This window comes from Aquarana catesbeiana, linkage group LG03 (genome assembly GCF_042186555.1).
Source record: "Aquarana catesbeiana isolate 2022-GZ linkage group LG03, ASM4218655v1, whole genome shotgun sequence".
Lineage (NCBI taxonomy): Eukaryota > Metazoa > Chordata > Amphibia > Anura > Ranidae > Aquarana > Aquarana catesbeiana.
In genome coordinates this window covers 296,407,697-296,434,300 of record NC_133326.1, presented here as the reverse complement: position 1 = coordinate 296,434,300, position 26,604 = coordinate 296,407,697, and the positions used below count along the sequence as shown (strand labels likewise).

Below are 26,604 nucleotides of genomic sequence, written 5' to 3'. Positions count from 1 at the left end.
CAGTATGAGGAGGTGTGAAATACAAAAGTTGAACACGAATCAGCACACATTATTCCCCAACATAATAATAAAATAATAAAGTTAAATTCCCCCTACACAATATACATTAACCTAATTATAAATAAAAACATTGTTTTTATCAATATTTAAAGATCATCATGTGCATATTTAAATGTGAATGATGTATAGTAAATGAATGTAATCCATATATGTAATGCAGCTATACACCATTCATATAAATGCAAAATACATTTATAATCATTAAAAAATAATTGTAATAAAGTATAAATATTTATTAATAAATTAAAATAAAATATATTTCATTAATGATAAACACCCATATAACTGTAATAGAACATGCCATGGGTAAAACCATATTTCAGGGTTTACAAAATTTTATTTACTAATAAATAAAAAATTGTATATAAAAATGACATTAATAATAGTATTTAAATGCAGGTAGAATAATATATATACATATATATATTTATGTATATATAAAGAATCATTAACAGTTATTTACAATGAATATATATGTTATGTCAAACAAACCCCCCTATATCTCACATTTTTGAAAATATTTTATCATATCTTTTCATGTGACAACACTGAATAAATGACACTTTGCTACAGTGTAAAGTAGTGAGTGTACAGCTTGTATAACAGTGAAAATTTGCTGTCCCCTCGAAATACCTCAACACATAGCCATTAATGTTTAAACCGCTGAAAGTGAGTACACCCCTAAGTGAAAATGTCCAAATTGGGCCCAAAGTGTCAATATTTTGTGTGGCCACCATTATTTTCCAGCACTGCCTTAACCCTCTTGGGCATGGAGTTTACCAGAGCTTCACAGGTTGCCACTGGAGTCCTCTTCCACTCCTCCATGATGACATCATGGAGCTGGTCGATGTTAGAGACCTTGCGCTCCTCCACCTTCCATTTGAGGATACCCCACAGATGCTCAATAGAGTTTAGGTCTGGAGACATGCTTGGCCAGTCAATGACCTTTGCCCTCAGCTTCTTTAGCAAGACAGTGGTCGTGTTGGAGGAGTGTTTGGGGTCGTTATCATGTTGGAATACTACCCTGCGGCCCAGTCTCTGAAAGGAGGGGATCATGTCACAGTACATGTTGGCATTCATGGTTGTCTCAATGAACTGTAGCTCCCCAGTGCCGGAAGCACTCACGAAGCCCCAGACCATGACACTCCCACCACCATATTTGACTGTAGGCAAGACACGCTTGTCTTTTTACTCCTCACCTGGTTGCCGCCACACATGCTTGACACCAGCTGAACCAAATAAGTTTTTCTTGGTCTCATCAGACCACAGGACATGGTCCCAGTAATCCTTGTCCTTAGTCTGCTTGCCTTCAGTAAACTGTTTGCAGGCTTTCTTGTGCATCATCTTTAGAAGAGGCTTCCTTCTGGGATGACAGCCATGCAGACCAATTTGATGCAGTGTGCGGCATATGGTCTGAGCACTGACAGGATGACCCCCACCCCTTCAATCTCTGAAGAAATGCTGGCAGCAATCATGTGTCTATTTCCCAAAGACAACCTCTGGATATGACACTGAGCATGTGCACTCAACTTCTTCGGTCGACCATAGCGAGGCCTGCTCTGATTGAAACCTGTCCTGTTAAACCACTGTATGATCTTGGCCACTGTGCTGCAGCTGAGTTTAAGGGTCTTGGCAATCTTCTTATAGCCTAGGCCATCTTTATGTAGAGAAACAATTCCTTTTTTTCACATCCTCAGAAAGTTCGTTTCCATGAGGTGCCATGTTGAACTTCTGGTGACCAGTATGAGCGAGAGCGATAACGCCAAATTTTACACACCTGCTCCCCATTCACACCTAACACCTTGTAACACCAACGAGTCACATGACACCGAGGAGGGAAAATGGCTAATTGGGCCCAATTTGGACATTTTCACTTAGGGGTGTACTCACTTTTGTTGCCAGCGGTTAAAACATTAATGGCTGTGTGTTGAGTTATTTTGAGGGGACAGCAAATTTACACTGTTATACAAGCTGTACACTAACTATTTGACATCATAGCAAAGTGTCATTTCTTCAGTGTTGTCACATGAAAAGATATAATAAAATATTTACAAAAATGTGAGGGGTGTACTCACTTTTGTGAGATACTGTAAATAGATAGAGAGCGAGAGAAAGAGGCTGGCATCACAATTGTGCAATCACAGATACTGTATGTGACGCATTGCTGTGCATATCACATGCAATGTTTGTGCAATGCAAATTTAAATCATATTGCATTTGCACCAAAATGGTACAGGACCCTTTATTTGGTCCGCACTGGAATCGGATCGCATGGGTGTTCACACCCATGTGATCAGATTTCGGCACCATTACAAAGTTCGCACTGCGATCTGTGAAACGATCTGGGGGTGTCATTAACTTTACATTGACACCCGCAGTGGTGCGCAGATGTCAATGCAGGTGCGATGTGGAAACCCGCACAGGAATCACGCTGGTTCACGCATCGCACAAGTATGAACCCAGCCAGAGACATGAGCATCTAAAAAATATATATACAGTGTGACAGAAAGTATTCAGACCCCCTTAAATTGTTCACTCTTTGTTATATTGCAGCCATTTGCTAAAATCATTTAAGGTCATTTTTTTCCTCATTAATGTACAGACAGCACCCCATATTGACAGAAAAACACAGAATTGTTGACATTTTTGCAGATTTATTAAAAAAGAAAAACTGAAATATCACATGGTCCTAAGTATTCAGACCTTTTGCTCAGTATTTAGTAGAAGCACCCTTTTGATCTAATACAGCCATGAATCTTTTTGGGAAAGATGCAACAAGTTTTTCACACCTGGATTTGGGGATCCTCTGCCATTCCTCCTTGCAGATCCTCTCCAGTTCTGTCAGGCTGGATGGTAAACGTTGGTGGACAGCCAATTTTGGGTCTTTCCAGAGATGCTCAATTAGGTTTAAGTCAAGGCTCTGGCTGGGTCATTCAAGAACAGTCATGGAGTTGTTGTGAAGCCACTCCTTCATTATTTTAGCTGTGTGCTTAGGGTCATTGTCTTGTTGGAAGGTAAACCTTCGGCCCAGTCTGAGGTCCTGAGCACAGGTTTTCGTCCAGGATATCCCTGTACTTGGCTGCATTCATCTTTCCCTCAATTGCAACCAGTCTTCCTGTCCCTGCAGCTGAAAAACACCCCCACAGCATGATGCTGCCACCACCATGCTTCACTGTTGGGACTGTATTGGACAGGTGATGAGCAGTGCCTGGTTTTCTCCACACATACCGCTTAGAATTAAGGCCAAAAAGTTCTATCTTGGTCTCATCAGACCAAAGAATCTTATTTCTCACCATCTTGGAGTCCTTCAGCTGAAAAATTTAAGGGGGTCTGAATACTTTCCGTCCCCATTATAATAACAATAAAATAAATAAATAATATAATAATAACTAAGGGCTGAAAGCGGCTAAGGTTTTTAGTGGTGCCTATGTCTTCATACGGTGATCTCTTCATCTTCTGTTTGGTCACCAGAAGACGAATCCATGTGAAATCTTGCAAACAAGGACAAAAATATGAAGACTAATTTTCCCCACTCTACCCTAGAAAACAAAGCTGGAGTTTAGCTATAACTTATTCATTCAAGTGGCAGAAGGAGAAATGTCATGTGGAGGAATGTCTTAAAATGCTGGCCAGATGCTCAACTGAGAGTTCAGAGTATTGGTTTGCATACAAAGCGGAATATTTGCTGCTTAAAAAAGTATAATAGAACTTTTGTGAAAAGGATTATTGCAGTGCATAAAAGGGAAAGGCTGCTTAAGAATAATTTTGAATGACATTTGTACTTAATCTTTCTGTAAATGTTTGTGATAAAAAATAGTTGCATTGTTTAGGATGTTTTTTTTTTTTTTTTTACAAATTTATTTTATCTCGCATTTCTGGATTTACTTTTTTGGCTTTCAAATGCAACTACTCATAAAATATCTTTCTCCCTTTTTCCCCTTTTAAGTCAAAGCAATAAGGAATACAAATTAGCTTTGAAATAGTTTTCTTTTCATTTTTTTTTCATTATAACAAATCATTGGTAACATTAGGTTCACAAACAGCAGACCTGCGTATTATTTTTCAGCATTTGTTGGAATACAGCTTGGATGAAATGAGCTGTGGAGCATTCCCTGTGGAGCTTTTATCTATTGCTTTGTATACACAGAACTATGTTTAATACTCCTGAAGGACACTTCTGATGACCTTTGTTAGGAAGTGTCTGTGTATATGTGGATCACAGTATTTTCAACTTCAAGATAATTTATTTAACATATTGGAGTGACTTGGCCATAGACACAATTCAGTTATCAATTGCAGTTTGCGTTTGCAAGTAGGCATTCATTAAGGTTTATGGGGTTACAACTGCACATTTTTCAATAATAATATTGGACTGTGGTGTCTTCAGACAGAACTTACTATTGGTACATACTCAAAGTGGCATATTTCTGAAGAGGTGAAGCTAATTTTTGTGATCAGTTTTCACTTTTACCAAGTATTGATTCCAGAGAATTCTACATTTTCAGGTTATTACCAGAACAGGAGATAAAGGGAAATCATCTTAAAAGATCAACTCCTCCCATCATATCTAAGGAGATTTCCCCTCACCTCATGTTGTGCATCTGGTACTGGAAGTAAAAGAATCTCAAAAAGGGTCATAGATGGCAAAAAACTCACAGGTTCTAACCCTTCCTTGCTCCGAAACGAAACTTTAAAATTAGCTGAAATTTTTTTTCTTGGTGTACCTGGTATAGGTTTCTGAGAAGCCTTTTATATCACATAAATGATCATAACTGGAATTTCTTTGATTTAAAGAAGCTATTTTTTTTCTGTTAGTTCCCATCAGCTCACAATGGTTTTGTTTACTGCTAAGTACAAAGCAAAGAAATGAAGATAATCCCTTTTAAATCCAAGGCCAAAGATGTTACCCTTTTTATATCAAAAACAAAAAAACATAATGTTTTTTGAAAATCCAGTACTTCTGAAGTCTGCTGGATTTCTTTTTTTTTAAACTTTGCTTCCCTGGACTTTAACAATAAAATCACTATGATGTTTTATTAAACTTGTGGTAGGAGTAAAGCAAAATTATTCAAAGTTCACATTTCTTACTTCACTAGAGGTCAATTCATAATTATATATAAAATGTATGAAAATAAGGTTCTACTGTTTTGTGTAAGACTGCATACCCTGTAACCACACAGACACATGTGGTGGACCTGTATGTGACATTTTTTGGGTGCAATAAAAACCGAATGCTTTTTGAACTTTAAGAATTTTTTTATTCAACCCGCAGCCCTGTAAATACTCTAAGTAGCATATTCTATATTAATTTTCTACTTTGTGTCATACCATGTGGCATGGCAAATGCAATAATACATCAATTACTTAAATAAAATGCACAAAACCTCCATATGATTGTGTGGGGAATCTATATATTCCATTTTAATAAAATGACCCCAAATAATGACAAAAATCTGTAGACTGTTGTTTTTTACATATAATCTCTGCAATCTTTTTTCCATACATTTTGTATTAAAGAAAGCAATTCCTTTTCCTTTCAGACAATGTATGTTTTATTGTTTATGCATTTTGCATTATACTGTACCATCTGTTTGTCTTTTTATAACATTCTAATATAGTTTGAGGTGTGACATATGTCTGTACCTCCTGACGGAAAGCTGTAAATGGATAATCTTTGATTAAAATCACTTTTAAGTATCTCCCACATCTGGCTATGAAGTCACAGTCAGTAGATTCTTTGAAGTCTAGCCTAAAGCATATTAAACGAAAACTTAGAAAATCCACCAGATTCGGGCCCTCCATCTTGAGCTAGTTGGTACTCACATGTCTACATCTAAAGTAAATAGAGCTACCTGCAAGGCCTGTCTGACCTAGTCTTAACACTGCTTACATATTATAGCATATGATTTTCATCCACATCCTATTGTTGTTTAAATATTTTCCATGATGTAATGTCAAAAGGTTGCATTCCTATATGGCGATTAGAAAATGTTAACAACAAAGTGGAGTTTAATCCAAATTGTGAGGATTAGTACCTGAAAATAGAACTAAAAATTGCCCTTGGAAAGCTGAGTATCCCGAATCTTGTTTCACTGTTCTTGGTGAAAGGGCCTAACTGCAGCTGAAGACACTGCATTGAGAAAGGTTTAAAGTGATATCAAACCCTATCAGCAGCTGATTTAATCACTTACTGAGCATATAGCTTCTATATCTTTTAATCCTTGCCTATGTTCCAGTTTAAGCTGGTGCCATGATAGCTACCCCAGGATTTTTTGTATCAAAGTGGCTACTTTCTCTTCTCTTTACTTTTTTTTTAAAGTAATCTTTATTTAAATGTACAAATGTGATTGCCATACAAAAACGGAAGACAAACATAGGAAAAAAAGAATGAGAAAAAGTCCACATGGGCAACGACCGTAGTACACTTGGCACAGGAGTCAGAGTGACCTTCCGCTGCTCATAACAAAGAGCAGAAAAGTCTATATAACAGTATCATTGCATGAAATATAACAACAACAAACCTTGTGAACAGTTCCTAGGGCATGTATTAGTTTAGTGGCTGTGGGTAGAACACACAACAGAGCAGTAAGGCAGAAAATACAACAGTAGAGTGGGAGGGAGTAAGGAAGGAGACAAGGGAAAAGGGTTAAGAATAACAAAAAGTGCACTGCAAAATTGAATAACCCCAGCTGTCTGAGAAACCCTGTAGATTATGGTGGCACTGAGCTAATATTCAAGCAATTAAACTGGAATCACAGGTGATAAACAATGAAACTAACATATCAACATATACAACTATACAAAAGAGTAAACCTCTTCAGAGTATAAGATACAGGTCTTTAAACCTCATATTAACTTTAGAGCTCATACTCTGGTAAATAGGCTCCAGGACTCCAGAAATCCTTATCTATGTTGGAAGGAGAGAGGGCTCTAGCAGGGCAGCTTGAGATCCCATTGGGGAATTAGTAGTGTAATTGATCCATGTGGCCCACGCACTGTAAAATTTATCATGACGACCCTTGCTTGTTGCCCTCCACTCCTCCGCTGCTATAATGTTATTTACAAGACAAATCCATTCAGTTTGATCTGGAGTTTGAGCCTTCTTCAAATAAATAGGAAACGGGCATCTCGCCCCATTTAAGAGATGAGGCAGGACTGACTTGTGGTTATGGCTGAAGGGAATGGAGGGCACATGCAGCAAGAGCTCTGATGGAGAATCGGGCATTTCAGTATCCAAGCTTCTTTCTCTGGAACCATCCTATGAAACTATTCTTTCATGTAGGAACTAGAGTTGTATGTCCCTACACTGTATCATACAAACACACAGCCTTGTAGCCTAGGATGGTAAGGCATTTCCTTTCTCCTTCCTCCTACTCCCCCCTTCCCTTCTCCAAGCTTAAAGACTGACTGGAGATGGAACTGTCCACTGCAATTAAGGGAAGCAGAATTGAGAAAGCAGAGCCAGCTGCACTGAAAATTGCAAACTGCAAGTACTAGGGTAAGAAATGTAACCATAAACCTTGCAACCCCTCCTATGTAAAAATGCTAAGTAAAAGCAATTGGAAAAATACACATTGAAAGATAAATCTAATATTGAATATAAATTATGTTTAATATAAATAATATCTAATATAAATAATTATGAGCTTACATGTGGGGCACTTTGTAGTCACTAGTGATGTCACGGAGTCTCATTGTGGGATCCTGGAAAAGTTAAGGATCTCAGATGTTATCAGAAAGCTTTCCAGCACTTTGCAGGAGCGTTATCTTGAAGGATATGGGGTTCTTAGCTTCCTTAGAGTCCTACAAAAAGGCCCAGTGACACACACCTCATCTAAGCAAATGCTATGCATGGTGTTAAGTGGCAAGCTTTTACATTATTAGTACACTGTTTTAGCCTTTTATTGCTTTTACTTTGGGTTTTTAAATAAGGATGGTGAAGGGGGCGGGGGGTGCAAGCTAAGTTGGCCTTGCATTTTACAAATATTGTTGTTATGTCTTATGTAGTTTTTAAATGTAAATTGGATTATTATTGTTACACCAATATTTCAAGGACAAGAGCAACTTATTGTTCTATATTTCAGTGTCTTGTTATCCATTGTTTTAACAAATGCAGATTATAGGAAGAACATGCATCACTTCATACTTCAACACAGTCTGCATTAATACATATAGAGGCAGTAGTTGTTGGGTTTTTCAGCACAGGTTGAGCAGCAGATGGCAGCAATGAAATACTGGTTTTGACTGCATAAGCATATTGCACCTCGTGTTTACTCCACCATCACTTTTGCTAAGGTGTCCAGTGAATGTTTGGGAACAATATAAAGAAAATCCTACTCACCAAAAAATAAAGTTTGACTTAAAGCGTTTAACCCAAAAAAACAAATTAAAGATCCTGTTCCCTTAAAGCATGTCATACAGCACAGTGCTTGAGCTGTGTCATTTGGACCCCTGTACCACCTGAAATGCCTGGCTGATCCTGCCTAGCTATCCCCACCCCAAACACACCACAATAATCATGGCTGCTGAGCCCCTGACATTGTGGACTGTTTGCGTGATTCCGTGAGCCACAGCCTGCTATCTGTCTCCTGTGTCCTTCTCCCTCCCCTCTCTGTCTGTCTCTGCTTTACCAGTGCCCGCCTCCCCCCCTCCTGCTGCTCTCATTTCACATACTACATGCTGCCATCCCCTCTGCAGCATTATACTAATTGTCCCTGTGCCTGTGTTCTGTAAAAAAAACTGCAGGATTGTACCTGTATGAGCTCTGCTCCTGCCGCTCAGCTGATTGTCAGCGGCTTGGCACTCTGTGTCTCCGCTCTCCTCCTCTCTTCCCCTCCTCCCCAGCTGACGTCAGCGGGAGGGTTCGGCCTCGCCCACTGCAGCTGTGAGTCGGAGAGACAAGGTAGGGAAAGACATCAGCTGAGCGCCGGGAGTGGAGCTCATACAGGTACAATCCTGCAGTTTTTTTTACAGAACACAGGCACAGGGACAATTACTATAATGCTGCAGAGAGGATGGCAGCATGTAACAAAAGTAGGTTAACAACCACTTTAATGTCATTCTAATGGAGTGTGTGGTGGTGTTAATGACTTAAAAGAAACTCTCTTGATTCCTTTCTAAGTGATTAGTGGTGTAACAGAACAGCAGCCAAGGCTGTATACCCATTTAAATTAAGCCCGGGTTAGCACATGCTTATGAGATAATTAAGGGGTTTTATACTGTTCAGAGTTTTCACAGCATAAAAAGGCACTTAATCCCTTTTAAGTGACCTGCTTGCTGATTTGATAATAATGGCTATTGCACTGATGTATATATGTAAGGTAATTATTGTAGCCTGTTGTTACCATGTAATATATAAAAATTGTGTTTATCAACAGAATTTCATTAATTGCTATAGAAAGGGCTGCTTATTTTATGTGTACATTGGTAAAATCCATAATGTTTGTGTAGTAATTTAATACTATTTTTTCGTTCTTGTCTGCCACTGTATTATTTTAATTGAGTCCCAAATTAGACTGATTGTAGTTCTGTTTTTCTAACCTGTCAAGCTACTATCCGGGTACTAAATGTGCCTTCCCAGTCCTCTCCCATAATAGATAATAGATTGGTTGTGCAAACAACATTGCCTAGCCATCAGCCTTGCAAGTGAGTGACTAATGGATATGGGCATAAATAAGAATTGTGTCCTTCTTTATCAAAGCCTTTAAAAGATCTTTCAAATGCGTGACAAGTTTGTTGTTTTTTTGGGGGTTAGCAGATAGAAATGTTTTATGACATACTGGTAGGTTAATTGGTTTCTGTCTAAATTGGCCCTAGTATATGAATGTGAGGCACTGATGTGAGTGTACAATGTATATGTAAAGCGTTGCGTAAATTGATGGCGCTATATATATATATATAAGTACCTTAAATAATGATAATGTATGTATGCATGAGAAGGGCGCGTGCTCTAAATTTAACACTGTATTTCCTCTGTAATATTATACTGAAATGGGCTGGTATTTAAAATTTTACAGTTTTCCTATTCTGTTAATCTATGAGTTCATGTGATTTAATTAATTGTCACATGCACTATATAGTCAGACATCCCAACCTGCAAAAACTCATTTCAGGAAGATGGCAAACTCCCACATACCCCCCTGCAGGAATTTTTTTTAATCACCTTTTCAATCATTTTTCACAGTGCTTCTGTGGAAGGGGGTGGGGGTTATTTGGCAGTGGATGGTGTCAGTAGTTTATTTTCATGTATTGATTTTTTTACAATTAGATTTGTTTTAAATATTTGTTCACAATTCTTTTTGGGGGGAGGGGGGTTGAGGCAGTGGACATTATTGGTAGGGCAGGGGGTAGTAGTGTCGGTAGTTTTTTATTTTTTACACAGACCCTGACATCTCCCCTTTGAGACAGAGAAAGGACTGAGGACACAGATTCCCCAGTCCCTTACTCAGCATTGAAGACAAGGAAGGGGCTGGTAAATTACAGATTTACCCAGCCCCTTCCTCCACTCTCCATCCTGACAGATCACCCTCAGCCAGTGGGAGAGGAGAGCAGGGAAGCCAGATGTGGGGGACGAGGGGGGGCGGAGGAGCAGGACAGGGAGAGCGGGGGGAGGAGGAGGACAGGGGATCAGAGAAGCAGGACAGGGAGCGGAGGGGGAGGACATGGAGGGGAGCGGAGGAGAACAGGGAGGGGCGGAGAAGGACAGGGGATTAGAGCAGCAGGGAAGCAGCACACAGGGAACAGCGGGCAATGATTGGTGCGGTGGGGAACAGCTGTGAACACAGATCTCCCTGTACAGATTTTTAGCTCACAGCCCCAGGTGGGAGAGAAGGAGAAGCGGCTGACAGCTAAAAATCTGTACAGACAGATCCATGTTCACAGCTGTTCCCCGCCGCACCGATCATTCCCGGGATATCGTGAGGCGCTTGTGGGTCTGCGGGAGCCACTGCAGAAATGCGGGAGACTCCCACACCTTGCAACAGACTTGGGATGTCTGTATAGTTGTCATTTAATTGTGTTGAAATTGATTTGATCAGACAAAATATGTGTTCTAATCTATGGTTTGTATTTTAAAAATATAAAAAAAATGTGCATGGCCTTTGAAACCACATTTGTTCTGTGTAAATGGGGGCAATATTGAATGTTTCCAGGCTATATTATCTGCAGTTTGAATGGTTGAATTCAGAATACTGCATTATGACCACTAGATAGCGCTTAGGAGTATACTTATGTCCTATGATAGCACCATCTAGTGATCATACTGCATTATGGCTATTAAGTGGCACTGACTATCATAGGCAATAAGTATGCTCCTCAGCAGCATCTAGTGGAGAACATTTTCTAAAATCCCACATTTCAATTGGTGCCAGTGTAGCCTGGAAACAATCAATTTTGCCACATTCACACAGAATGAATTTACATGCAGTTTTTATGACCACATACCTATGCAGATTTTTTTGATAAGTTCAGCACCTTGTGTCATTTTTGCATTCTCTCCATTGGGAAAATAAACTAGATGGAATTAGTTATCATTGTTGCTAAGCTGTCACAAATCAGCAACTCAAACTGAGCAAATTATGAAAATGCATAAACTATTTTCTGCTGTAAAAACTGCATGTCAAAATGGTCAGTGGATCCATTATACCGACCGCTGAAGTGGAACTTAACTGAGCACCACAAGCCAAAAATGCTATTAAATTGTTATTATACAAAGCAAACACACCCATTCATTCATGTCTATATGTTTTATTGTTTTGCAAAATCATTTTGAAAAACACCTCCCTAGCATTCCTTGCCATGGCCATGCTATTCATGTAGCATTTACTTCCTGGAAACCATTTTTAGCTCAGGCATGCAAGCAGGAGGGTGTGCTTATCTGAGAAAGCCCCTCCTCACCTCCTCCAGATTAAATAAAAAAATGCCCTTGAAGACCCCTGAGATGTATGACATCAATATGGCCTAGGCCAGAAACAGGATACAACTAAAAAGCAGCATAAAGTTTAAAAGGAGTTATTGCTAATTGAGAAAGTTTAGTTCCACTTTAAATGGAATCTAAAATTGTTGTGAACCATTACAGTAAAAGTTGAGATGTGCATATAACTTCAGCTGTTTGAAGTGCTGGATCTATTGATCATTTAGACATGTTTTCACTGACAGCAACCAGTGCTTATGCATTCAGCATATGCTTAGTTTTAGCTGCCTAAGTTTGATTTTTATTTTTTTTTCCAAAAAAACATTTTATTGAAATTTGAGTTATTTCCATACAGAAGTTAGCTGTATGTCAATTACAGAGTAGAGAGTAAAAAGTCCTATCTGTAAGTGCAACCGTTATATATGGTATTCAGTATACAATTTACAGCAAAATTCTACGGCTTATGGTTAGATGTAATTACCATTATTGCATACATAGAACAAGTAACATTTAGTTTGTAATCCAGCATCTAACGTGTGATGCGTTGTAAGGTACCATAACATTAGAGAGGGGATGGGGGGATGGCAGAAGTGAGTAAAAAGGAATCAGTATTCAAGGGGAAAGAGGGCATCATGTTTCACGCTCCTGGATAATAGGGGTGATGCGTAATGATGGATCAAGGAGAGCATGTTAAAAGTGAGGGATAAAAAATGAACACATTGGCCAATGTAGTTCTCCCTAATTGGGTAATTCAGGAGAGAGTATTGTTTCAGCCATGTATGGGGGGGGAGAAAAAAAGGGAGGGGGAGGAAAGACAGATGGGGTTAAGGTAGGAACAGGGAAGGTGGGGACTCACCAGGAGGTCCTTCCGGCAGGTTATTTTGGCAAGTTGTTTAATCCTTGTGATCCTGTCAGACTATGTGTGAAAAAGGAATCAGAAGTATCAGAGGTATCCTATGTCGTAGAGGGGTCTACTAGGCAACGGAAGGTCTCCGTGGTTCCAAAGTGTATCCAACATGCCCAAGTGGATGTGAATTTGGATGGGCAGTCGTTCGCAATGCAGATGAGTTCTTCCATCTCTTAAATTTTGGTTATACGGGAGAACCATTCAGAAAGGGAAGGGGTATGGGTCGAGCCCCAATGAAACTGGTATGCAGAGTTTAGCAGCATTGATTATGTGCATTGGTAGAGATTTGAAATATGATTTGTGGGGGATAGAGGTGTGATGAAGGAGAAACTGTGCTGCAGTGAATTACAAGGTATAAGTTGTCACCTGTGATATTGTGGTGTGAACTTCTTTCCAGAAAGTTTGGATTAGTGGGCAGTCCCTCCAAATATGGAGGAGTGAGCCCATGTCTTTCTGGCAGTGCCAACAAATGTTAGAAAGGGATGGATTGAATTTGTGGACTACGGCTGGTGTTCGATACCACCATGATAGAATTTTGTAATTGTTTTCCTGTGTTGTAACATTAACTGAACCTTTGTGAGCATTGCCATAAAGACGTTCCCATTGTTCGGGAGTTTGGGCAAGTTGCAGGTCTTGTTCCCAGGTTTACAGGCTTTCCCTTCATTAGAAAGTATGTTGTGAAATGGCAAGCTGTGCGTTGTGGAGATTACATGTTGTGGCGAGTTTTTGGAGCATACGTGTTCAAATGGGGTTAATGGTTTAGATATTGTGGATGTGTGGTCTAGGGAGCATAGGAAATGGTGCAGTTGTAGACTCATCCAAAAAGGTAGGGGGGTGTTGGATCAAGGAAGCGTTAGTTCGTCTTGTGTAAGCAGCGTACCATTCCAAAAAAATTAGTGTTCAAAGGTGGTAGTACTGGGCTGCAGACCTAAAAGAAAGTCATTGGACATTCCAGGTGGGAATTCTGGGTTTAACTGGTGTTAGGGGGCCTGGTGTTGAAGACAGTCTGAATTTTTTGGATGCCTCTCGGAAACTTACGAGAGTTATGTTTATGAGAGGGTGGTTTCTCAGGCTAGGTGGAATGTGTTGGGTTTGTAACCATGGAAGCTGAGGCGTAATGGAGAAAATGAGTCTTGAACCCAGTCTTTGATTCGGTGATGGACAGACTAGTCTACAATCCTAGGTAAGTGGCATGCCGGGTAGTGGTCTGGTGACCCAACCAATGACCCAAGGTCCCTTTTGTTTTGGAAAGGTCAGCTATTCATAACTTATAAGTGGATGCCCTTGGCACCATAGGAAGGCTACACATAATTTTTTTTTTTTTTTATAAGAGTTGAAAAATGTAGTAGGCATTTTAATTGGGAGTGTCTGTAAGACGTATACAAAGCGAGGTAGGACATTCATTTTTTGGATGGCCGGGCATCCAAACCATGAAAAGGTAGCCTTTATATATAGAGGACAAAAACAATCAGCCATTGGCACCACATCCCATAAAGAAATGCACAAAAGAAAAGGGAATGGAGTAAAATTACCCCAGGGACATTAAAGGTGCGTAAATATTATAGTAATTGGAGTAAAGAAGTATGTATGCAAAAGTCTATCCTTACAAAAATGTATTTATTATATTTAATACATATTATCAAAAGTTAACAACAGGTTTCACAATGTCCATATCTGGCTTTACAGAGATAATAAAAAAAGAAAACCACTTAGTAGATACCACTCGACATGTTTCACTCTTTATGAGCTTCATCAGGAGTTCTGGTAAATATGTGGTATACTAGGAATGAAAAACACACAATAAGTATCACATATTATGAGAATTATAAATAAAATCACACGGATAGAGTAATTACTGCATACATATATAGCAAAATTCAATCAGAGAGTCTCATAAAGGTATTGAAATCATAACCAATTGATCAATGAGAAATGAAATAAATTCAACACAACAAAAAGAAACAATTGAATCAATAAATATTCATGATAAAGACTATCTTACCAAGCCAGATAATACATAAAGGTAAAACAATTGTAGTTTAATGAACGCGATGAATGGCATTCACAAAATTGGATGCCATTCATCGCGTTCATTAAACTACAACAATTGTTTTACCTTTATGTATTATTTGGCTTGGTAAGATTAGTCTTTATCATGATTATTTATTGATTCAATTGTTTCTTTTTGTTGTGTTGAATTTATTTCATTTCTCATTGATCAATTGGTTATGATTTCAATACCTTTATGAGACTCTCTGATTGAATTTTGCTATATATGTATGCAGTAATTACTCTATCCTTGTGATTTTATTTATAATTCTCATAATATGTGATACTTATTGTGTGTTTTTCATTCCTAGTATACCACATATTTACCAGAACTCCTGATGAAGCTCATAAAGAGTGAAACATGTCGAGTGGTATCTACTAAGTGGTTTTCTTTTTTATTATCTCTGTAAAGCCAGATATGGACATTGTGAAACCTGTTGTTAACTTTTGATAATATGTATTAAATATAATAAATACATTTTTGTAAGGATAGACTTTTGCATACATACTACTTTACTCTAATTACTATAATATTTACGCACCTTTAAAGTCCCTGCGGTAATTTTACCCCATCCCCTTTTCTTTTGTGCATGAAAAGGTAGTGTTATCCCATCTACGTAGATACTCTATCACATTTTTCAGGATGGGTGGAAGTTTTTAGAGAATAAATCAGAGAGGCGCGTGGGTAGCTGGATACCTATATATGTTATCGAGTCAGTTTGCCATTTAAATGGAAAGTTGTTTTTTCATTGGGCAACTACAGTTGAGGGTAAGGTTACATTGAGGCATATGATTTGTAAAAGTTTATTTTGAAATTAGATATGAGTTGGTAGAGTTCAAACTCTTTTAGTAGGGTAGGGAGAGGGTATGCGGTTCTGTAAGAAAAAGTAAGATGTCGCCTAAGTTTGATTTAACCCTTTTGCGGCTTCTGCTGTAACTCTTAAAAAATAAAAAACAGGCTGTCAGCAGTCCCAGCTCTCTGCCAGTGTTTGTATGCAATCACACAGCCAGTGATTACTATTGTTTAGGGACAGATGATCACTTCTGGATGCAAACAGCTTGCATCGAGAAGCAATCATTTGTCATTATTCACAGGTTATTGATGACCCGCTGACCATCGATGCTACCCCACTGCTACTCCCATCACAAAAGGCAGACCCCCACTGGCTTTTGTATGTAAATAAACCAGCAGGGATCCAGCATACGGTCATTGTCCAAGTATGGTCATGACCACATTAGGTCGATTACATCATCCAGGATCGCTATTCTGTTTTTTTGCAAAGAGAATGGAAGGGACCAGGCATGTAGCATTGGTAGTGATACTACCGCTAAATGACAAATGCATGGCTGCTGTTTGTAAACAAAGTCACTGGTCAACAGGATTGGCTCCTGCACATGTGACTACTGTGACAGCCAATTACAATATTCACATGTTTGGAAAATCCATCCTGCCCCCTAGGTAATTACCTAGTTAAAGTGCCACCAGGACTGGACGGGAAGGGGTTAAAAGAATACATTGTACTGCATCTGCAACTTTACATGCAGGTTTAAGGTATCCCCAAGTCGTATTATGTTTTTGAAAGGATTTGTATTTTTGATGTTGCTCTTTAAATTGCATTAATATACCTTCTCCCAACTATACATTATTTAAAAAAAATGTTATTGCATTAGTACACCTCCCTCTTGGCAGTGCTTAGCTGCCCATGCTCTTTTTAATAAAACCTTGCACAAAGCCTCGAACAAGACCAGAAACAAATTAAGTTTCAGCTTCTATAGACTTCAATGGGGTTTGGCTCTAAGTTTAGTATTTGCGAACTTCGGCGACTTTGCAGCAAACTGAACTTTGCCCATTTTGCTCATCACTACTCTATACCATTCAGTAAATGAATGAAAATAAATATTAGTGATGTGTTCTCCTATACACAGTACAGCATGCTTTCTTTACTCCTGGCAGCCAAGTAAAAGTTTGTACTGTGATGTATGTACCACAGCTTCATTTTCAACTGATCTATCTTACAACTGTATCTAAAAAAATGTTTAAAAAAAAATGATACATTCTCTTTATTGGTCCCTGGAAACTGACCTCTCATCATTAAAAGATGGCTCAAACATCTAGAGTAAAAGTGCAGCTGATGCTCTTCGCAACCAGCTAGATTTAGTATTTTATCCTCTGGAGAAAGCTTGTTGCTATGCTGCACATTTGCTCCCCTTTTCTTGGCTCCTGTTTTGATAAACCAGCAGTCTGACCAGTTGAGCAAGCTAGAGAGGGAACCAATAGTGTCATTAACAAATTTAAAGTATGTTGGTAGTGATTACTTTGTTATGTTACAAAGGTTATAGCTTTTCTTTCAATTAAAATGCATAGTATGATCATTTCACATGAACTTTCCTCTGTGGATGCAAGTTGTGTGTGAAACTAAATTGAATTAATATGACAGTTTTCCTAGAATGTACATAAAATCCCACATGTATTCATTTAAATTCTTTAGCAATTAGTCAATATTCTACTTGGAAAAAGGAACCAATTTTCCTCATATGGGAATATAATTCATTTGACAAAACAATTCCACAGGGAGTCACTAGTTTAATTGAAAACCTCTCAAGTATAAGACGACTTCCTCTTTTGCAATCACTACACCAGGATTCTTTGTGATCAATTTACAGCCATTTAGACAGATTGCCTTTATGTAAACAGAAATTAGGGTTCACATTAACTGTACGGGTCTGACCACAAAGAGGTGAACGTCAATGGAAATTAGCAGTAATTGCAAAATTCCACTTCAGCTGCATTTCGGAAAGGATGGTCGGAAAAAAAAAAAAAATGGAAAGGACATAAAAAGATTGTATCACAAATCATCAGCTTGGGATTTTCCATCATTTGTCAAAAAAGAGAGCTGACTATTTGTTTGCCATTTTCTAAGTGATTGCGGGTATTTTATTTTCACACATTTTGGTATTTATGCAGTTATGTAACCTGATAAGTGTGGTCCATTTTGCTAAGCAGTTCTCTGACTACACAACACTCCTTTTTGATTTTAAGTCTAAAAGGATTCAGTATTAAGCTGCGTTAAGATGCAGATGTGTTAAGGGCAGTTTTGAAGGTTCCTTATATAAGAACTATAGTGTCTGCAAAGATTCCAGATCATAGGGCTCTTCTGGTACCATTTGTCCCTTTATGTAACATAACAGAACAGATAACTTATAGGTTCAATGGTTGTAATAAAATGAAGGTGAGATGAAACATGAGAAAAGTATAGCACACATCTTCCTGGAGAGTCATTTACAATGTAGGAAATACTGATGGGCTGAGCGCACTCAGCCTTAGCCCTGTTTTATCTGTCATTTGTAGCAGAATATACTAATGCATAAATTCCAGTGTTGATGGAGTGGTGTTTCTGTGCGGCCCTGGCCAGTATAAAAGAGTAGTGCCTACTTTTTTCTGTTAAGAGACAACATGTAGACCTATAGTCTTTAAGGCAGGAACATGTGATTGATCTAAATTTAGACGTTTTAGATATTAAGCCTCAGGACGGTGTATTTTTTTCAGGCAAAATCAGTTCAAGAAGATATTCAGCTTATGAAATTTGTTTTAAGTAATATACATTTCCAAATGTTTTGAATTTATAGATTGATTAGCAAATTACAGCATTCAGTTATCAAGCCATTTTGTCATAGTGTTTGAAAATTGCTTTTCTGGGTTAGCAATCATTTATTCATATTTACACAAAAATATTTTTTTAAGTTAAAATAATTTTTGTAGGCAGAACTTTCCTAAAGACATCTCCCACAATGTTGTTAGGTTAACTGACGTTGGGTTTTTCTTCAGAAGGGTGCTGCATGTCTCACAAGATGACCCAAGAGCTGTTGACTAGCTGTTTTATTCACGGCAAGCCTGGAGAGAAATAAAAATATCAGAAGTACACTTTGGTATAGATTTCTAGATCAATGCAGACATGTCACTGCTGTAAAACTGTTTTTAACCACTCATACCTAAAGGATGTATTGTATTATTGTGTGAAAACAGCAGATGCTTGTGTCTTCTGTCTCTGCATTAAGGCAGTGCTGTTTCCAGGATTAAAATGCACTATTTGAAGTTGGTAGAGCCGTCATCTTACACACTTTGCCACAGGTTGAGTTAGTGTAGCCATCATGTACCCCATGGCCACCCCTTACCCACAACATCACTCCCCATCCTCTGGCCACGTGGGCACGCACCATGACCATTCTTGCCATGACGCTATGGCTCCTCTTGCCAATAACACCCCATCCACTTTTCAATCCTGTATCCACATGATCATTCTCTACCATCACTTTATATCCGCTCTTGCCCACAACATCACTTGTTTCCTATTTCCCCCACTTTGACAGCCTTACACATAACACCACCTGTGCCTGAACACCCTATGACCACTCATATCTATTGCAAGCTATTTTTCATTTAAGGTTTTAGGCTGCCTCCCAGATTCGAACTCGCAACATTGCATTTGCAGAGTTGTGATTGCTGTGCCATTAAGTGAGGAGTTGTTTTTCCCACCAAAAAACTGGGTGTTAGGAGATGTATGAGGAGTAGTACAGACCTACTGATGGGTTTGAGTTTATGAACTCACCGCATGCAGGCTACCTTAGTAGTCATTTGAGCCACAAACACACTGAAACATGAGCAGGACAAATATGTTTAACTTGCAAATTATGATAACTAACCCCAAAAAAGGCCTGAAATATACCCTTAATAGAATAGATTATATTTCTTCTGCATTGAATGTTTAGGCTTCACAAAGTGGCTTTTACAGAGCTCTTACCTTACACACTACACCACTGAGTTAGTTGATATTTGACACACCAAGAAAACTGGGTGTTAGGAGAGAGATTACACTGAAAGTGGTGTTGTGGATAAGGTGGCCAGATGAGGGCGGTATTGTGGGTAGGGGTTTTGTGGGTTGCCTGGTGGGGATGGTGATGGAGCTACAAGTGGCCATAGAGTGGTCAGACACAAGGGTGGTATTGTTTGTGAGGGTGGCAAAATCGAGCAGTGTTGTAGATACAGTTGAGCTTAGAGTGGCCAGGTACAGGTAATCTACCCACAGGTAAGTGTAGTCAGATGGGGATAGTGTTAAGGGAATAGGTGGTCCTAGGACGTTTCGGTATAAGATATGTATTCGCTAAGGGTGTTGTGAGCAAATGTTGACAGTTTAGGGCGGCGGTGCTGTGGATAAGGATGGCCACAAGTAATGGCAGAATATGGGTGGTTTTGTGGATGTCGGGGTAAGGTATAGGGTAGTCAGAGACAGGAGGTGTTGAGGGTAAGGGGGATTGGGTTGATGTTGTGGGTACAGGCAGTGTTGTGTGCTGGGGGTGGAGCTTTGAGTAAAAGTGACAACAAAGCCATGGCAGATGATGATGTGGTAAGGGTGAGGCGTAACACTAGGACTGATCATGTAGTTCCAGTTATTAGACCCACTTTCTTGGCACTCACTTTATAACAAGTGCACTGACATAGCTCAGTATCTTCATAACATAAACAGATTATATCATTGTAAGATCATTGTAAGTAAATTTATGTACCAGAAACCCCTTCTATATCTATGGCCTTGAGGTTAATCACATCTTTTCTGTCAGCATGAGCTTTTATAAATGTAAGAAGTCACTCATTGAATAGTAATGCAGATTTATTGCTATTTTTTGTATAAAATATAATTTGTGCTGCTAAGCCCTGAGGGATTAATACATTAGTGGCACTGCTCTACTTGTGAAGTCTGCAAATATGTGAACAATGAGCGTGAACAGAGGTATAGCTTTAAAAGCCTTATGGTGCGGAATGAGGAATAGTATTCTTTTAATTACTAGGAGAGTCAAGAAAGGACCAAAATGTAATAAAATATATAATTAACTGTATTTTTTTTTTTTCTTCAAATAAACATATGTTTTCACTGTATGACCTTATTTTCCCTTGTTCAACGGGGAAAATTAAGGTTTCTAACAACTGTTAGTTCTAAATTATTTATTTATCTTTGTTCCCTGATTATTCATTGTCTGAAAGCTCAGTATTTTTGGATTGAATTAGGTGGATTATACCTATCACTATAGGCAAAGCATGATGATCTTTAGTGTGATTGTTCCTGGACTACCTTCCAAATGGGTTTATTGGGGAAACAATGTCGGGTCCTGTAGGTAAACAACATCTGAGAGACTTTAGCATTTTTTTTTCATTGACTGTACATGCTTTAGGCAATGCAGATATAGTTCCAAATAAAAATAAAACTTCAATTAAATATATTTATGCCTGATGTTATTAGCCTCCCAGTGAACTCCCATGGCTCCTGTAAATTTCAGATCAAATTAAAGATGTGAATTTCAGAGACTGTACTAGCTCTTTGAACATTTATTGTAGGACAATGGCTTCAGGTCATGGTAAGATATAAATTAGTTCATTTTACTGTAAAGTGTCTCAAATTGCATGTAAATATGACTCTGTGAAAGTCTGCTGTTTACTTTGATGTGTTTAATCCATCTTAAACCAGTAATTTCAGGATGGACACAGTGTCATTCTTACAAAGGGATAAGCACTCCTAAGCTTAAAAAATTAAATTTTATCTTTTCATGTGAAATGTTTAATTCTGTGACATATATTTAACAAAATCTTTTACCAAGAAAATAGTTCTTGAATGTGCTGCAGTTCTATAGCTGAAAAAACTTATCACAGTCTTTCAGTGTTGTTTGGGTACTGTCACTGTAGAAGAGCTACTTGGTTCAGCAAATAGATGTAATTCTGCACCTCACTACTTTAGATCTAGAGCAGTGGTCTCCAGACTGCAGCCCGCGGGCCAGATATGGCAATTTGCTTGCCTTCATCCAGCCCTTGGGGCACTGTTTCTCCCAACGATACAAGGTACTATTGTTTCCACTGACACCAACGATGGGGTACTATTCCTTCTACTGACACCAACGATGAGGCACCATTTCTCCCACTGACATCAATGATGGGGCACTATTCCTCCCACTGATACTAGCGCCAATAATGGGTCACCATTTTATCCACTGACATCAATGATGGAATACTATTCCTCCTAATGACCACAGGTGCTTTTTAATTTGTTTTATTCCCACTGACCACCAAGCCATGGACACTGTCTACTCCCACTGATGCCGAACCATTTTCTACGCCTCCTGGCCCAGGTCCAGCCCCCCTAAAGTCTGGAGGACAATAAACCAGCCCTTTTTGTTTAGAAGGTTTGGAGACCCCTGACCTAGAAAATGGAATAGAAGACATCATAGGCAGCCATTTTCACAGAACATTATTGAACAATAACTGCATGAATTTAAAAACTAAGAATGGCTTCTGCATTTCAGTCTGCTCTACAAGACTGTGATCTTGTTGAAAAAAAAAACTTTGGAGGAGTCAAGATCAACAAAGTCATAGCCTCAAGCCTGCACTTTTAAAAATAACACAGCAATAGCAGCTCCCTATTCATTTTTTCACAGTTTACCGTATTTTTCGCTCCATAAGTGGGTACCTGACCATAGGATGCACCTAGGTTTTAGAGGAGGAAAACAAGGAAAAAAATATTCTGAACCAAATGATGTACTAAAATATTTACCATCCCAGTTAAATGCAGCCTTACCAATCCCCTTGAATGCAGCCTGACCTGTGCCCATTAAAAATACAGCTTGACCTGTGACTGGCGAGGACGTCATCACATCCACCTGTCACTCAGATAGAAGACAGAGCAGCAGGAGCGGCCGTACTCCATTCCACAGCTGGGGCTGCTCTGTCTCCTGTGACAGGCTTAGTCAGGAGATGGCTGCCCACTATTGTGACATGGTGACGGTGGTGATGGGGGGGTGGCCTGGTCGGTATTTGCTCCATATGACACAGGGACATTTTCCCCCATTTTTTGAATGGAAAAAAGTGCGTCTTATGGAGTGAAAAATACGGTAACTCTGAAGATGTGCGTTGGCAGCCCGTGGCTTTTGTCCTATTGGAGAACTTGCAGGATCTGACATGACATGGCTTGGCAGACCGAATAAAGCTGGCTGCACACTGAAATTCAGCAGGGAGAGAAGTACCAATGACTACTTGTGTGACTGCTGTCAAAGGGACATGTTGGAAAATTTTTGATCAATCAGCAGCTGCATGATGAACATTATCGTGTTACCAGTGCTTTTTTTTTTCAATGCACTGTGTAGTTTTTATTTATCTTAATGCTCTGCCTGTAAGGAAATAGACATTTGCTTGCATTTCCTCAGAAAAGCTATTTGCTTGCATTTCCTTAGGAGAAGCTCTTAAGTGAATTCTGATAGTGACTTAATTAGTACAATGTTATATATTTTTTTTATTATCCTTTTTTATTAAAGGGTATTTTACTTATGAATGAGGAAATCCTCTCAAGCCTGTCATACTTATCAAGTTTGGTCACTCAGACTAAACCACAGCTTTGAGGCCTAAAGTGCGTCACACAGTAAGTTTTGGGTTTTTTTTTCCGGATATTCACTAATATCAATGGATTTCTTCAGCAAACACTGAATTTTTCGGGATAGAGGAACTTGCCTATTACCAAAATCAAGTTTGTTTTTTTTTGAAAGCCTATGGTGTGCATAACACACCCAAAAAATTTCACCCGGTGCCAAAAAAATGTGCACACACATAAAGAGTGTTCACAAAAAGTGCAACGGTGCACAGACGTGCCAATTCCCTGATCCCCCGGGGCGCTAGGCTCCAGACGGGGACAAAGGTACTTTACAATGGTCTATCTGGCCGAAACCAGACAGACCCTGTTCTCTGGAGGGCCCACCCAAGTACCACCCAAGTACTAGGTGGGGCTCCCACGAAGGGAGACCCCATGAGAGAGGGCGAACTAAGCCAAAAGGCCTTCCCAAGACTTTCAGGGCTGGCCCGAGGACCCTCTTCCTTACTCATCACACAGTGAGACAAACGTGTACAAAAACAAGACGTGACAAACATAGGTTCCAATCAAAATAAATAAAAAGTGGAGAGGAAAGTGAAAAAAGGTGGCCATTGTGTATAACAATGACCAGGCCCTCTGGCCAGGAATAAAAAATTCCTCTGGTCCCAGCCAAAAGGCCCGGCCCAAGAGGCAGGTGCTAAAAAAGCGTGTTCTATGGTGCAGTGACCGTGGTGCCTCAAATCAAAGTGACTGCCACTCAGTGATTATTTAGCACCCCTGGACTGCCACTTCAGGGACACATACTCCATAGGCTTTCAAGACCAACCCTGGCCCACAGCCTAGACCACAGCAGCCCCCACCGCAGACAGAAAAGGCATGAGGTTCAGGGAGCTTGGTGAGAGCCCTTGCCCCATAGGCTCCACCGTCACTCCCATCACCCCTTCCAATTTCACATTCGGATAGATACTAACCACTCCCCCTCACCAGCAAAAGGGGAGTAAGCATTCTCTTACCCAAATAACTGTCCGTAGCTAGAGCTACCACAATCCAGGCCAGAAGGCCAGGGACCCGACCCTCCGGCCAGACCAAGATGCAGCACCCATCCTCACCAGGAGCACCCTTCCAGACGGCTCAGACTCAACCATTGGCCGGTCCCCAGTCTATCTGTCGAGCAACTCAGCATAGTCCCTGCTGAGTACCACCCTTCCAGGCACTATAACACCATTGGATTTGCTGGCCCTCCCCAACGAGAGTGACACAGCGCCTCCTCTGGAATCTGATAAGAACAGATACTACACTTGATCTTAGCCAAAAGGCCGAGAAGCGATACAAGTTTTTTTTTTTTTAATTGAAAAGCCAGTGGCGTGCAAACACACCGCAAAAACTTCCACCCGGTGCCCAAAAAAAGTGCCCACACATAGAGAGTGAAACACAAAAAGTACAACGGGTGTACAGAGTCCTCCACTAGGGAAAGACCTTACCCTGATCCCCCGGGGCGGGACTGAGGTACTCAGACAATGGGTCCATCTGGCCGAAACCAGGCGGACCCTGTTACTGGAAGGTCTGCTGAAACAGACCAACCCAAGTACAAGTGGGGCTCCCCCGAAGGGAGACCCCCCAAAGGAGAGGGCAAACCAAGCCAGAAGGCCTATGTCCACCCCCTCCCAAGACTTTCAGAGTAGGCCCGAGGACCCACACCCTACTCGCCACACAGTGACAAAACGTGTATACATCACAAACAAAAAAAATACAAAAAGGTGACAAACGGGTAACTAAAAGAGTGGGGGAGATAGTGAGATGGGAAAGTGAAAGTGGCCATTGTGGAATACAATGGCCAGCCCCTCGGCCAGGCATAAACATTTCCCCTGGTCCTAGCCAAAAGGCCTGGCCCAAGAGGCAGGTGTGAAAAACGTGTGTAGTGGTGAAGTGACCATGGTGCCATAAAATCAAGTGTTTACACACAGTGACTGTACGGCACCCCTGGACTGCCACTTCAGGGGCACATTCACCACTGGCTTTTCAAAGCAACCCTGACCCACAGCCCAGACCACAGCAGCCCCCACCCCAACCAAGAAGACCTGGAGTTCAGGAAACCCGGTGAGAGCCCTGTGGTTTGACTCCACCATCGTTCCGTTCCTCCTGCCTAATTATATTCATCAGGAGATACTGACCGCTCCCCCCCCCCTCCCTGAAGGAGGAGAAAAACTGGCTGGAGCTAGAGCTACCCCAATCTAGGCCAGAAGGCCAGGGTCCCGACCCTCCCGATCAGACCCCGTGGTTCTCCGTCCCCATCAGAAGGCTTCCCTTTCGGCTACGAACCGCTTCAGGTCACCTTTACTCCAGCAGGCTTTGCATAGCAACCGCCATCCCTTCACTATTTCACCATAGATCTAGGACGGAAGCAAGCACCACCTCCTGGAAACTGATAAGAACAGATACTACACTTGATCTTAGCCAAAAGGCCGAGAAGCGATACAAGTGTCTTACATGAAGGCAACTGCTAAAGATTTTGTGATCATTTGGTATGCCAAACTGCAATCGAGGACGGACAGTATTGGCAGATTTGATCATATTAGTGAAATCTGTTTTTTTTTTTTTTTTTTTTTACTTCAAGCAGAATTTTGAAATTTGATCATATAGGACAGGGATTTGCAATTAGGGGACCTCCAGCTGTTGCAAAACTACAAGTCCCATCATGCCTCTGCCTCTGGGTATCATGCTTGTGGCTGTCAGTCTTGCTATGCCTCATGGGACTTGTAGTTCTGCAACAGCTGGAGGTCCACTAATTGCATATCCCTGATATAGTAGATCTGCCTCTAATAATGTATTATTGTTCCTGGTTTGCACTGGCTTGCTGTGCTGCAAAGATTTATCTTTTTTTTTTTCACTGCATGTTTATACCTGCAAAAAGAGTAGAGTATATGCAGTTAGTGTAAAGTATAAGAAAGCCTATGCCACACCAAATAGGCCCACAGTGCTGCCATTTTGGAAATAAAATGAGTAGTGGCTTTGTGCATGTATTCAAATTTTTGTCAGTATATGATTAATAACATAATCTCCTTTTTGCACATTCGGCTATTCTGAATATTGCAGAACTGGAGAGAGTTATCACAGCAGTGGCTACTCCCTTATTAGATAATTTAGCACCAGATTTAATGAAGGAACGGTTCAAAGCAAGTGTTTGCTGTGTTCTCTTTTACTTTCCTATACTGCTTCGAGAATCCTTTGTGAAATATTTAAATATTTATATTATAAAACCAAGATTATGCATATAT

General features: G+C 39.9%; 1 protein-coding gene and 2 pseudogenes across 2 annotated transcripts in view; 1 reads left to right on the top strand and 2 right to left on the bottom strand.

Annotated features, from left to right (window-relative positions):
* Positions 1 to 26,604, top strand: part of TMTC2 (transmembrane O-mannosyltransferase targeting cadherins 2) — a 422,005-nt gene that overhangs the window by 388,581 nt on the left and 6,820 nt on the right. The gene's annotated exons all lie outside the window — the stretch shown is intronic.
* Positions 24,553 to 24,657, bottom strand: LOC141135824 (U2 spliceosomal RNA; annotated as a pseudogene).
* LOC141135830 (U2 spliceosomal RNA) lies at positions 25,624 to 25,803 on the bottom strand (annotated as a pseudogene).